Below are 15235 nucleotides of genomic sequence, written 5' to 3' on the forward strand. Positions count from 1 at the left end.
TCCAGTGGTGAGCACAAAGAAAATTCTCAGTCAATATAACTTAGTGATATCATTAGTATCTCGATCATCATTGTCTCCATCATCATCGTCACCATCATTATCATCTCCTAGGGTTAATCACTTATTTGGAAGTCTTACAGTAATCAGTCTGGGACCAGACTTCAGACGAATTGAGGGAAAATTGAAGATTTTTCCTGGTGTTACCCTAGTTCTTGTTTCTGGATCTTTTTAGACCTGGTAGGACCCCACCAGGCCTAAAGGTTCAGTGTCCTATCTTCCTTTCTATTCTTTTTTTTTTTTTTTTTGCTCTTCTTTGCTCTTTCATAAACTCTGAGGTTCTGTATGGAAGACTACAATACTAATACATGCTAAGATACGAATGGGTATTAATTCAAATATGGCACCTTCCTTTGAATTTACACTTTTAATAAGGGCAGTCCCTTAATTTCAGAGCCCATTAGTTATTTCATTCCCTTCAACTCCAGGGATAGATTAGCAATAAACAAGTGGCTCATGCACAGACTTTTATGGTCAATTTTTCATACAAACTAGGAAATGAAAAACAGCTTGTGATGGAAGAAGCTCAGACCAAAGTGACCAGGGCATGTGAAGCATGACCTGGGCCCAAAGAGAGAGATTCTAATAAACCAGGAAAATGACTCTCTTAACCCCCATTGCTTATTGACGTCAAACCCAAAAGCACTCAAGCCCAGGCACTGAGCAGGTTTGCAAGTTTACCTGTCACACCAATTTATGATCCGTAAACTTTGGGTTTCTTCTTAGCCAGACAAAATGGGGAAGAGAGAGTTTGACAATAAACATTTCATAACCTCAAATCAGAAACATGTCAAGGTTCTTCTTGCCCTTTTCTTTTACCCTTTCTTTCCCCCAAAGTACTTTTAATCAGGTGGATGTTAAGGTTGGGGTTAACAGAGAATGAGAAGGCAACGATTAGTTTTTTTAAAGGAAAATGATAATATCCAAATGCTCTTTTAAGCTGAAGTTCTCAGAAACACTTCAAAGAAATGAGTCCTTAACTGACTCATGTGATCTTCTCTAATCTAAAGAGTCTCCTACAAATATGTCCAATGAGCCTAAAGGGTTTAGATTGCTGAGGTTCAGGGAGAGGTGAGTGGGATGATGAATTTTGTGATTAAGCAGCTTGGTACATTTAAGTGCCATTGTTAGAACACGAGTTGTAAATGACCTTTTCCATGCACCCTTCCTGCTCCCTTGTTCCCCAAGTGATCCTTCTTGTGCCCTCTCACGACCTTTACTTCTTTCTGACCTTCCTCTCACAACTTGTTTTGATAGACTTGCGTTTGTATGTTGTTGTTCTTGTTGTGTGCGTGTTTTGCATCAAGTCAGACAACAAAAACTCACACTGTGATGTGAACAAATAAAGAAACCCAGCTTGACAAGATATTTGCATTTTAATAAAGGACATAAAGTCCTAAAGATAGAATTTCAAGCACTAGTAATTATGGAGTAGGGGGCTTCTTGGCCAGATGGAGATTTATTATATTTCTTTATACCATGTGCCTGCAATGTTTAATTAGGCTCTCTTCAAGTCTACCTGGTCTTTTTAATCATCTAGCTTGGATAAGAGGTTATAGGTACCAGGCAGCAACTGAAGAGAACAGGCTCCCACTGGGTTAGCAGTAGACTTAACAAAATGTGGCACATATAGCCTATTAATTACCTTTGTTCGCCAAACAGAGGAAGTTGAAACAGTATCTGGCATTCATTCTACCTGTCTTGGCAAGTGCTGTTAACAGTGTTAGATGTTGGGTTATGATAATTAATAAGGTATGCTTCTTTTCTTGGAGGAATTCAAAGTTCACTGGGAGAGACAAGTAAATGTTAAAAAGGATCAAGTGATTGGACAGTTGGCTACCTACTCGAATAAAATGCCTGAATTTCTACCTGACCCTTAACACCAAATTAATTGATGAACAATTTAAATGTTGAAAAAGGAAAAACCACAAGGAACTATATGAAAAGGGTGATTTTTTCAGTATGATCTTGCAATGAAGGCAACCTTTCTTACAGCATGTTAGAAAAATCAAATAAAATCAAGATAAAGATTGACACATTTTACTACAAAGTATTTTCATTTCTGTAAGGCACCACACCAACATTTTCATTTCTGTATGTCAATAATAAATAAACAAGTCAAGCTGTGTATGGTGGCACATGCCTGTAATCCCAGTAATTCAGGAGACTGAAGCAGGAGGATTGCAAATTCCAAGCTAGCCTCAGCAACTTAGTGAGACCCTAGGCAACTTAGTAAAATCCTGTCCCCAAATAAAATATAAAAAGGGCTGGGGATGTAGCTCAGTGGCTAAGCAAACCTGGGTTCAATCCCTAGTACAAAACTAAATAAATAAATAAGCAAGACAAATGACAAACTAAGAAAGAAATATGTGTTGCATATATAATGATGGGCTACTTTTAAAAATATACCCAAAGCATTTAAAAATCATGAAGTGAAAAGACTCAATTGAAAATTGGATAAGGAATTTTTTGTTCTTTTTTTTTTTTTTTTTTTTTTGTGGTGCTGGGGATTGAACCCAGGGCCTTGTGGTTACAAGGCAGGCACTCTACCAACCAAGCTATATCCCCAGCCCTGGATAAGGAATTTTAACAGAAAGAGAAATATAAGGCCCAATGAATGTAAAAAGTTCTCCTTAAACTTGCACATAATTATTTAAAGAGAAATCAAAACAACGATATACAATTTTCCCCTACCAGATCTACGATATGAGAAAGTTTTATAAAACATAATGTTCTTGAGAGTATAGTGATACAGTAACTATCATGCACAGTCAATTGGATCAAAACTTGGAGCTAGATTTTTGGAGGACAATTTGACATATTTATCAAGACTGTAAAAGGCCATACCCTTTAATCCTGCAATTCCAATTCCAAGAATTCATCCTAAGGGCGTATTTATAGAAGCAACTAAATATACATGTGTTAGGGGATGTTCTCATTGCAACATTGTCTCTAAAAGCAAATAAAAGCAAAGCAAGAAAGGCAACAATAAACCAAAACAACAGAAAGTAAAAAAGGACAGACTTCTTGAAAGGTAAGTAAATTATGATACACCCACCTTTTGTATATTATGTAACAGATTAGAAAAATATGTATAATCGGATGTAGGAAAAGCTTCAAGATATATGGAATGAGAAAAGCTAAGTGAAAAACAGTATGATCTTATCCATGAAAACAAAGCATAAGCAGATATTCTTGTATATGAGTTAAACAATTGTGAAAAAACAAAATAGACTGTTAACATAGTTACATCTCAAGATTAAAACTGTGAGGGAGGGATATGGAAGCATTCTAGTCTTACTTCATAATTTTGTGTGCTCTGCATATTTTAACCACTTGCATTTATTATCATGACTATTGTTATTACTATTAAATAAATATTATTTTATAAGCAAAATATAATACATTCAACTATAATGGTAGCATATATAGAGTGTATGGAATATGTATAGTTATACATATTATATTTCTATTCTATACAAATAGAAAGCTAGATGACAGGCTGCTCTAACAGTGCAAGGGATGGTCACCTAAGCCCAGCATGTATAGCTGTCTTGGTTGAGGTGGGGGTAAGTTTGCTGGAAGGAGGTGGCATCTGTACCAAATTTTGATTGATGACTAAGAATTAAGTGAAAAGGAGAGGTGCGGGGCTTATTCCTGGTGGAGAAGAATACATACAGAATTTATTGGTTTAAGCTAGAATGTGGCAAAGGATGTTAAAATGGAGAGTGGGAGCAATTGAAGATGGAAACAGAGACTGGAGATTATTGCTTTGCCTGCAATGCTAACTACATTAGACTAAAGTCTCAGAGACTAGTTTTCTTGAAAATGATGAACTAAAAGATTCACACTGTGGTGTAAATGAATCAAAACAGGTATTTGCATTTTAATAAAGGACAGAATGTTCCAAAGGTCCAATTTCAAGCATTAGTAATTAGGGAGGAGGAATTTCCCTCATGCCTCTCAATTCACACATTTATGAGAAGATGACACACCTGGTTGTCTGGGTACCAGACTGTTCTACTCAGTGGGGAATCTGCCACCCTAGTGGAGGTGAGGGAGGATTCTATTTTCCAGAAACCCCCTGGTCCAGGACTGGTAATAAGAGGCTAGGGAGAGCAGGTGGCTCCCATGGTAACCAGTCTGTTGTGCCCAGAACCCTGCAGGCATTTGTTGCTGAGGGACTGGGAGGCAAACAAGCATCCTAACCAGTTAGGTCTTCTGGTTTCCCCCTATTGCCAATACACCATATAGGGAATACGGCATATGTTTGGGACCTGGCTTTTCCTACTGGCCTTGTCACTTGCTAGCTCTGTGACTGTGCGTGCATTACTTACTCTTTCTGAGTTGCAAGTCCCTTGCCAGGTTGTGTGAAATAATACATACTAAGCACTTAGCACAGTGCATGCCATGTAGGGAGCAACTGATAACTATTAGCTTTTATAATCATGATTATTTCCTCTTCCAATGAGCCCACTAAGGTTTTCTATGGCCTAGGTCATATTAATTAAATTATCACTATCCATTCTTACCCACAAGTCCTCCCAGAACTTTTTGTCGTCTTCTAGAAGTCCACCAAATATTACTATTCTTAATACTGTTGCTTCTTCCCTATGAGACCATTGCAGACAATATCGCTGTTGTCATTATTATTATGGTGGTCACTCACGTTCTATTTGTCCTTCCAAGTGAGCCCTCCTAGAATTAGACTCCAAAGCCTTTCTGCCTCCTGACTTCTCCAGGCCCCGCCACTGGAGGGAGCAGCAGAGCTGACACACCTAGCCTGCCTTTCAAGGCTGCCCTGCTTACTTTTAGCCTGAGTAGGAGAGGGGCGGAGAAGGCACCAGTGAAAGGCTTGCCAATCTCTGATTCTCCTCCTTCCCATACTTGCCAAAGCCTGAGGTTCTGCTACCATTTGGGGGTCTGTTTCCTCTGCTCCTTTCTTCCTTGCTAGAGTGATGTAAGTAAGTTAAGCTCAACTGGTAGGTGGAAGTGTATCAGTTCAAGTTTTCCCAGAAAACATAGGAGGACCTGGGCATAAGAGAAGGTGAAAGTATTCCTGAGATGTGAATGGTGTCTGTGAACCACAAACTCAGAAATTTTGAGATATGAACGTGAAATAATGAGACCTTTTGTCTTTACACTGTACTAAGCACACCGCATCTTTACTGTACCATAAATTGAGTACTCCTATTATTTTCATCCTGCAGATGAGGATACTGAGGCTGGGAGAAATTTAGACTTGTGCAAGGTCACCAGCTTGTCTGACTCCTAGGCCAGGGACTTTAATCTGTACTCCAGGCTTCAGTTTAAAGATAAAGAAAAAAAAAAAAAAAAACCTTGAAGTTGAGCAAGCCTAGGGCAGAGACAACTCAAGGTTATTTCTATTCATACTTTGGTGATTATCTCAGGTTGTGATTTTTATAATTTTTCTCTTGCATTTTCCTTTTACATTTGTTGTGACATTGTAGCCTTCAACTTTTGTTTGCAATTAGCATTTTTAAACCTCGTTAGTTGTTTTCTCTATGGTTTTTAAAAGTCTGTAGAAAAAAATTAAAGCTACCATTTATTGATTACCTATGGCACACTAGGCATTTTACATACATCGGAGATAATCCTCATAACAGTCCTTAGGATTGGTTACTATTATTATTTGGGTATTATTATTGTATTGGGTACTCTTATATAAGGAAAGACTGAGTTTTGGTGAATTTTAAAGGTTTGACTGAGATCATACAAAGTGGAAGATTCGGACCCAGGGCTCTGGAGAACCATCACTCCAAAGTCCTGCTGTTTACCCTGCCATAAAACTGACTCTTGAGGTGCCTCAGTGGCAGATGCTTTTGGTCAGGCAAGGACAAAGAAAAGTCTCAACCTGCATTAGCCTTTGGGAAGGAGATGAGTGGGTGCATTTTTTGGGAGAGTTCTGAACAATGCCTAGGGCCATGGCAGAAAGAGGAGAATGGTGAGCAGCTTGCATACTAAGAAGTATCTGTGGGAGTTTGTATCAACTTCCCCCAGAATTTAGTCCTTTAGTAGGGTGACCCTTGAACCACTAAATGACGTCTGGAACAAAGAGGTGCCACAAGGGGTGTTTTGGGGCCTTTTTTCCAAATTAATTTTTATTTTTAATTTTGACTAATACATAAAAACCTAAAAAATTTGATATATGGATATGCTGTTTAATATTTAAATTAAGTTAAATTTATCTATCTCCTTAAACATTTATTATTTCTTCATTGCAAAAACATTGTAAGGACCAGGTGCGGTGGTGCATGCCTGTAACCCAATGGCTCGGGAGACTTAGGCAGGAAGATCACAAATTCAAAGCCAGTCTCAGCAACTTAGCTAGGTCCTAAGCAATTCAGTGAGACCCTGTCTCTAAATAAAATACGAAAAAAGGGCTGGGGATGTGACTCAGTGATTGAATGCTTCTGAGTTCAATCCCCAGTATTGACCCCTCTCCCCCCAAAAAAAAACATTCCAAGGGGCTGGGGCTGTAACTCAGTGGCAGAGCGCTTACCTAGCATGTGTGAGGCCCTGGGGTTTGATCCTCAGCACCACATAAAAATAAACAACAACAAAAAAGGCATTCTGTCCATTCACAACTACAAAAAAAAAAAAAAAATTTAAAAACATTCTAAGTCCTTTTCTCCTAGCTTTTTTTTTTTTTTTTGATATTGGGGATTGAACTCAGATGCAGTCAACCACTGAGCCACATCCCCCGCCCTTTTTTATACTCTATTTAGAGACAGGGTCTCCCTGAGTTGCTTGGGGCCTTGCTAGGTTGCTGAGGCTGGCTTTGAACTCATGATCCTCCTGCCTCAGCCTCCCAAGCTGCTGGGATTACAGGCGTGTGCCACCATGCCCAGTTCTCCTAGCTTTTTGAGATATATAGTATATAATTGCCATCTATGACCACGTTACTGTACAATGTGTTTTTCTCTCTCTCAGCCTGCCAGGCTGATGGAATGAAGAGTTTTTGGGAGAACTGCGTGAGGTTTGAAGGGGGCAAGTAGTAGAGGTGAGCTGGGTTTTGAAGGAGGCGAAGGTAAATGAAGTTTCATCTCTCCTTTATCTTCCTGAGGTTCTCCAGAAGGGGATGAGTCACTGGAAAATCTCCTGCAGGGCATTTGCTGAAAAGCACTCAGGAATCACGAATTCTTCCTACCAGGTCATCTCTTTTTAAGTCTTCTTATGTGTGACTAGTGTGTAAAGAGCAGGGATTTAATGAAAGTTGACTCTCTAATGTTGTAGACTGGTCAGTAGTGTAATAATGGTGACCCTATTAGCAGGCCTCAAAGTGGCCCTTTTCCATGCTGTCCCAAAGGATTTTCAGGTCTGGCGCCAGCAAGAATTGCTGCTGAGGGAGGAATCTTGCCTAGAACTTTTTTGAGACCTGCCACCATCCAGTCTGCTCTTTGTTCCTCTTTGAGCCTGGCCTCACTTGGCTGTTCTCCCTCTGGTATGCCCCTGGCTGGGGTGCCGGCCAAGCTGCTGCCCTTCACACACTCCACCCGCACACTGATATGCTTCCTCCCTTTGCTTGAGTGCCAGGGAGAGCATTTCTATCAGGATTGTTCTCCTAAGAAATGGTGAGTTCTGTACAATCGCAACGTAGGCTCTCTGTTGTAGTTTCACTCTTTCTTGGTGTGGATCTTTAACCTTTGTGTCAGGGAATCTTCATGGAACAGCCCACTTTTGAATGATTTGTCTTTGAGTCCTAAGTTTAATATTCTGTGTCTCAAATTCTTTTAGTTGCCTGGACTAGCCTGCCTCCACTTTCGTTGACCCAGTATCAATAAACACAGAGTTTGCTTGACCATAAAGCATATTCCATTTTATGTATATTCACAATGATCAAAAGAAAGATGTTTACTCTAAGTGGAGTTCTCTGTGGAGGTCTCAGCCAAACTACAACCTGACTATTTCCTTAGCACTTTCTAAATTATTGTACAAGTGATTGTGTCATAGAAAATAACCCACTGGGAAAAAAAGTGAGTTTTTATTGCTCTAAAACTATTTCTGACCAAACTTCCTCCCACACAAGCCACCTTTCTGGCCTCTCAATTATTGTAGTAGGCAGCAGTCGGAAAGCAAAAGTAACCCTAAAAATCACCAACATTGAAATACAGTCTCTTAAGGCTTAATACTTCCAATACTCTTGGTTAACAACATTTTACCAAAAAAAGGCTTCTTTATGCATAAGCCTATAGTAGGAAGGTGGGAACTTACATTTCTTCAGTTACATGAGCCAAGGGATAGCTTTCCAGTCCTTCTGAAGAGAAGCTAGTAGCCAAAGAGGAAAGCTAACTGGTTTTAGACAACTATTCTTAACCTTGGCTGTGCATGCAAGTAACACAGGGACCTTTAAGAATGCTGAATCTCTGCTGGGAACAGTAGCACATGACAGTATTTCCAGTGACTCAAGAGGCTGAGGCAGGAGGATTGCAAGTTCAAAGCCAGCCTCAGCAACATAGAAAGGCCCTGAGCAACCTAGCTAGACCCTGTCCAGAAATAATAATTTTAAAAAAGGGCTAGGGATGTGGATCAGTGGTTAAGTACACCTGGGTTCAATCCCCAGTACCAAAAAAAAAAAAAAAAATACTGAGTCTCTGAATCCCAGCTCCTGAGATTCTGATTTATTAACTCTGATGGGGAAGTCAATTATGTGAATTTTGAAAAGCTCTTCAGGGGATTCTGGTATATAGCTAAGGTTCTGTATTCATTAATCTAGAACTTTGTTCCACGGAGTATGGTCTGTGTACTGACAGCATAAACATCCCCTGAGATCATATGAGAAATACAGAAGCTCAGGCCATGCCCCAGACCTACTGAATCAGACTCTGCCTTCTAATAGGGTCCCCTGTGATTCACATGCATAGTAAATATCAAGTGGAACTACTCTAGAACAAGCATGAGCTCCACAGAGTATACCTTGGAAAGATTATCCTTACACATTCTGCCCAATTGGCATTCTGAGTTTTCTCAAAATGGCATGAAAACCCTATGGCACCAATTGCAGGGTTAATATCTATATAAGTCTGAGATAAATTCTACCATTTCAGAAAATTGAGGAAGACGGGTAGACAGCTTATCATCTAACAGTGTTTCCTTCTGATCTGTCTTGTAAGTTTGAATATCTCTGTTGGGAGTCTTCAAGGACTTGCAGATAAGGAGAAAGGTGCCAAAAGACTAAATAAAGCAATGTTTTTTTTTTCTCATAAAGCAAGGAGAATCTACTAATGCTACCCTGGTGAGTTTGACGTCGATCTCCAGCAAACTTCTAGAATAGATTATTAGGAAGATGATTTCTGAGCCCTTAAAAAGAGATTTACTAATCACTAGAACCAGCATGGGTTCATTAAGAACAAGTCATGCCAGACTAAGCTCATTTCCTTTTGGATGGGTTTACAAGGCAAAGCTGCAAAAAATCATTTACCTGGGCCTCAAAGATCGGGACAAACACTTTTGTGATGTCCTGGAGAACACAGAGAAATGGGGCTGGCTGATAGCATGGAGAGTTGAATGTTTCACTTGTTAAATGGTCATATACAAAATACATGGATTTAATGAATTAGTGTATACCCAGGAAGACACTCGGATAAGGTTGAGATGTTGACCTAGTGTGACTAAGACCAAGCTTGAAGGGATATTTGTGTACATCTACAACAGAGAATAACAATGCTTATTGTCATTATTTGGCCTTCTACTTGATACTGTTCTAGTTATGGAGCACCTTCACCTATTATAATTTATTTGATCCTCACAACTTGCAAGATGAAAATAGTAATTATATCCATTTTACAGAAATGAAAGTTTGAACTATTCAGTAATTTACTAAAGGGACAAAAAGTTATGAAACTTAACATTAAAAAAATACCCAAAAACCTACATTTCTTACTCTGATACAGTTGGGGCAAATACCAAGTTGTATCCTTCAGCTCCAAAATTAACTGCATCAACTCAGAGTGAAGGCAAGAATTAGCAGTACTTCTAATAAAAGACATGGGGTTGGATGGGAGGGGGGCAAGAATGGAGGAAGGAGGGACTGTATAGAGGAAAAAGAGGGGTGGGGGGGGAAGGAAAAAATAACAGAATGAATCAAACATCATTACCCTATGTAAATGTATGATTACGCAAATGGTATGCTGTTACACCATGTACGAACAGAAACAACATGTATCCCATTTGTTTACAACAAAAATAAATTTAAAAAAAAGACATGGGGTTAACTCCAATTAACTTCAAATCTAGTATAAGCCCACTTATTATGAGTATAGTGGGGTTACTAAATATGCTATTGAGATCACAGGGATATATTCATGCAAACATAATGCCCATCACATTGCAGGTGATAGTTTCTTTGTGTCCAAAGTATATCAGAGAAACTCGAAGATATAGTTTTACTCTGGTTGCTCTATTTGAAGAAAATTGAGATGTTTTACTTGGAAAAGGAAAGTATTAAGGGAAAATGTTGCATTACACATTTTCTGTGGGCCAGTGGGCATAAAAGCTGGAAGAAGAGGGCTCTGAAAACATTAAAAAGATTTCCTCGTCATTTACAGGTACCTGATAATTGAAGGGGCAGTCACTCTTGGTATGTAGTAAGACCTCCTGCCTCTAGAAGGGTTCAAGCAGAGGTTGATCAGGCACTTTTTTGGTATATTGTAGAAAGTTTATGCATTATATCATCTCGGATGGCCCTTTCACTTCTAGGTCTACGTTCCTTAACTGTATCTGCATGAAGATGGTCAAATTCAACTTTAAGATTTTAGTCAATGAATTACCCACAACAGACTGCTAGGCTCAAAATGGAATGAAGGCTTGAAAAATGATCTTACAAATTAAGGGAATTTTAAGTAGTTTTGGCAAGTTTCCTGCCATAGGCCACCCTTTACAGGATTTGTCTCAAGCTCAAAATTAATTCTTGCCCCTACTGTACATTCTGCTAGCTTATGAATTCATGTAAATGGTTCATGGACCTTTTGTATATGGTGCCAAAGGTGGCCTTCTGAAATAACAAGAGATTTTTACCACAAAAGTCATCCTTGATAGGTCAGTAGATCATGTGAATGGCTTGAATTATTCCACAAATCCTTACCACAACCAATTGAAAACATGACTCAAGCCAGGATCCTGTAGAGTTAATTTACCACATGGTATGATAGTTCTGGCTAAAATGCATTGTTGGGGGCAGGAAGTGGTTTCTAGAACATCTTTCTTCTCCAGGTCTGCTGCCACCAGTCATGGGGTTTCCTTTTCAGGGATTTCTCCAGAATGGAGACCATTTCATTACATTGGCTCCCTCCTCAGCTGTAGAATCAATTTATCTCTTTTAGGGAGGGAAGTTGAAAGAATTTGATACATAACAGAAAAGAGTGACATGGAATCCTGTGAGAGAAAGGGAAAGATCAAGAGAAACACTGGGGACATGCACAAGTATTCCTTCTTAGCTTAGTGACCAGCTTCCATAGACAAGGAAGGAAAATGGGAAAGAAGGGGACTGGGCTGGATTTCCACAGGAGGGCTACAGGTTCAGCATTAGCAGTGGACAGTGAATTAGGCCAAGGCACCTCCTTCCCTTGAGAGTGCAAGGTCAGGAGCTCACAGAAACCTGACACGGCATAGCTTAGTGGTTATAAACACAAACTCTGGAGCCAGACAGCCGGGGCCCAAATCCTGTCCTTAACACTTACTAGTTGTGTGACCCAGGCAGTTTGCTTGACTTCTATGGGCCTCCTTTTTTTAAAAATAAGAAGTGTGAATAATGATAGTACCTACCTCATAAATTGGTTGTAAGGATTAATAAATGTAAAGCTCTTGTACAGAACCTAACAAATACTAACTGAATATGTGTGTTGTTTCATAGAATAAATAAAAGAACCTGGTGAGAAGGTGGTCAATTTAGTAAATACTTACTATATATCTACTATGTTCTAGATACTGTGCATCTGAGATTTGTATGGGAAAGTTCCAGTTTGGAAGCAGGCAAAATTGAAGTTTACTTCTGGCTGGACCTTTGTCTGGGAGCTGGTTGGCCTCAGGACTTAACCTCTTGGAGCTTCTGTTTCCTCATGTGTAAAATGGGGATAGTAGCAAGGGGTCTCAAACAGGGTTGTTGTTAGGAGTAAATATGATATTATCTATAGGTGTGACATAAAAAATGGGCTAAGTGGTAACACATGGCTTTTATAAGCTGAGACCTATAAGACAAATCTTAGCAGGAATAAATGCCAAGTCTTACATTTTTGTTAAAAACACAATTGAAAATAACACATCACTTGCACAAGTAAAGGACAAGGAAGGATTGAATTGGCAAGAGCTTGTGTGAAAAAGAGCTGTGGGTTTTGGTTGACCACAAGTTTCCTCTGAGCCAACAGTGTGATTTGGCTGTCCAAGGACTAATGTAATTCTAGATGGCATTAGTAGAAACGGTGAGTTGAGATCCCACAAAGTAATGATTTCACCGTTCTCTGTACTGTGCTGGTCAGATTGCTAAAGACATATGGGACTGTATCCTGCCTACAGTGTTTCTGAATGGACAATGACAAACTCATTGACACACTGTCCAGGAGTGGTGACTCGGGTTGGGAGGGATTGGAAAACTCTTTTTTGAGGATACGACGAAAATAATCCAGGGAGGGAAACACTAAAGAAATATTTGAAATAGTTCTTTTTTTTTCTACTGGAAATGTTTACAGAACAAACCCTATACCCAATCTGTCAGTGAATGCTGTTGGCTCTTTCCTCAAATTATAGCAATAATCCTGCCATTTCTCATTGCTTCTTCAGCTACCGTCCTGGCCTCACACAGCTTCTCTTGCCAGGATTATTGTAATCGCCTCCTAGCACATCTCTGTTTCCACCCTTAACGCCTCAGTCTGTTTTTTCTCCACGGAGAATTCTGCAAGGCCAGATTTAAATATAACTCCAGTGGCTTCCTATTTCATTCAGCATGTAAGTCAAAGTCCTTACAAAGACCTCCGAGGTCTTTCTTGGCTCAGTTCCCATTACCTCTCAGACTTCATGTCCTTCTAACTCTCCTCCTTGCTTACTCTGCTCCAGGCCATGCCAGCCCACTCGCCGCAGCTCCACAAAGCAGCCAGGCATTCTCCTGTCTCAGGGCTTTTGCACCTGCTGTGACTTCTGGCCAGAACCCACTTTGCCTAGATATCTGCACGACTTGTTCCTTCATATCCTTTAAATCATAACTCAAATGTCACTTTCTCAGTGAGGTCTTTTCAACCGCCCTTTGAAAATTGTGACAATTACTCACAAAATGTACCTCTGTGTTCCCCCTTTTTTGCTTGATTTTCCCAAATAGCATTTGTTACCACATATATTCCATTTATTTTTTAAACAATTACATTAATTATCTGTTTCCCACACTTGAAGGGCAGTGGTTGTCATTTGTTTCACTCACAACTGTATCCAGTGCTCACAACAGTGTCTGCCATAGAGAAAGCAGCCAAAAGAATATTTGTAGAATAAACATATATAAAATGGACAAATTACTAATCTGGTTGAATCTGGCAGGAGTGGGGTAGGCATGAACTCTGCCATCTCTGTAACCTGGATAATTGACAGTTGACAACATAAATACATTTGCAAATGAATGTTGACCAAATTCTGATAGCACCAGTGTGTGATAGCTAATGGAAAGAAAATCTCTACTTTCCAAACTCTATAGGAGTGTTATGTATATGAAGCAGATTTGCTCTGGGTTGCAACTTGTGTCAAAACCAGAGCCAGTGAGTAAGGAGGGAATACACACGGACAGATAAAGGATCAATAGAACAATTTGAGATTTTCAAGGATCATGAAGTGATGAGCTCCCCGTCCCTGGAGGTGTACAAGAAGAGGCCACATATAGCTTTGCTATAAAGGAGATCCTGTACTGGATGGGGAATTGAGCCACACTGTTTTTGCAATCTTCGTAGCTCTGAGATGTTGGAGCCAAAGGCATGGAAATTTACATTTGTTTTCTAAAATTTAGGAAAGGTCTTCTTTGATTTTCTTTTTGGAGTCCCAGAAACAAATTCTCCTCTCATAGGTTCATTCCACCTTAATTGAGATTCCATTTCCCAGAAATTACCTGATGCTGGGCTGATGATTAGAGGCCAGCCAGGGGTAAAGGGACTGATTCCCATGGCAACCAGGTTGAAAAAACATACCATGTGGAGAATTGTCAGCAACAAGCTACGTTTGCATTATAAATAGATATTTAATTCATTGAGATAGTTCGTGACGACATCTGCATTATAAATAGATACTTAATTCACTGAGATGGCTCTGACAGCAAGTAGAAGTTAAATCCCAAAGCCACTCTTTAAGTATTTCACAGTTAATTGACAAACTGTTTGTTTCCTTCTAATATATACAGAACATGGTTCTGTAAGTGAAAGAAAGGTATATGTGAGTGGCCTTTTCAGAAAGCCTGTAACATTCCAGTGTTACGATATTTCTATTTGTTTCTCTCTCAAAGGTTTATCAAACTTTTCTCTGATTGCCTGAGGATCTCTGTTTGACCCTCTTTGACACAAGAGACCCCAGGTTCAATGTCTGGATTTCACAAGTGTCTTTTTCTGTCATGTTTGTCTTTTCTTTATCCTGCTTTTCTGACTGGGAGGTTTCTCTGAATTTTAGTCCTTGGCTCTCTGATTTTTTCCCATTTCTCTTTCCCTTAGTGAACAGCTAAAATAATCAAGAGATCACTTCTTAACTTGCACAGCCCTATCGCTAGCCTTGACAATATACACTTTGAAACACCCAAAGATCAGAAAAAAAAAAAAAAATCCGACCTGATCAAAGGACTTTTATCCTAAAACCAAGGACCAAGGATGGGCCTCCTTCCAGTGTTCAAAATGTACGGCTTGATTGAGGGTTAGGGATGCAGAGTTTGAGGGCAGAGAGTGGTGTTCAGCACAAAGCAACAATGAGGTTTGGCTAAATTCAAATGTAAAAGCACTTTTGAAATGCAATTTTTAGAACTGCTGTAAGAAATTAGTATAAGCGACTAATAGAATCTCATCAAATGGAAATCAGAGTGGGACTTTGTACTTCTACATTCCAAAAAGATTAATACAAATTAGTCTATAATACTCAGTGTTTCATTCTGTAAGGATTAAGGGAAATGGGATGCATTTTTTTTCATTAACTTGCTGGGTAAATAAGC

This window comes from Sciurus carolinensis, chromosome X (genome assembly GCF_902686445.1).
Source record: "Sciurus carolinensis chromosome X, mSciCar1.2, whole genome shotgun sequence".
NCBI lineage: Eukaryota > Metazoa > Chordata > Mammalia > Rodentia > Sciuridae > Sciurus > Sciurus carolinensis.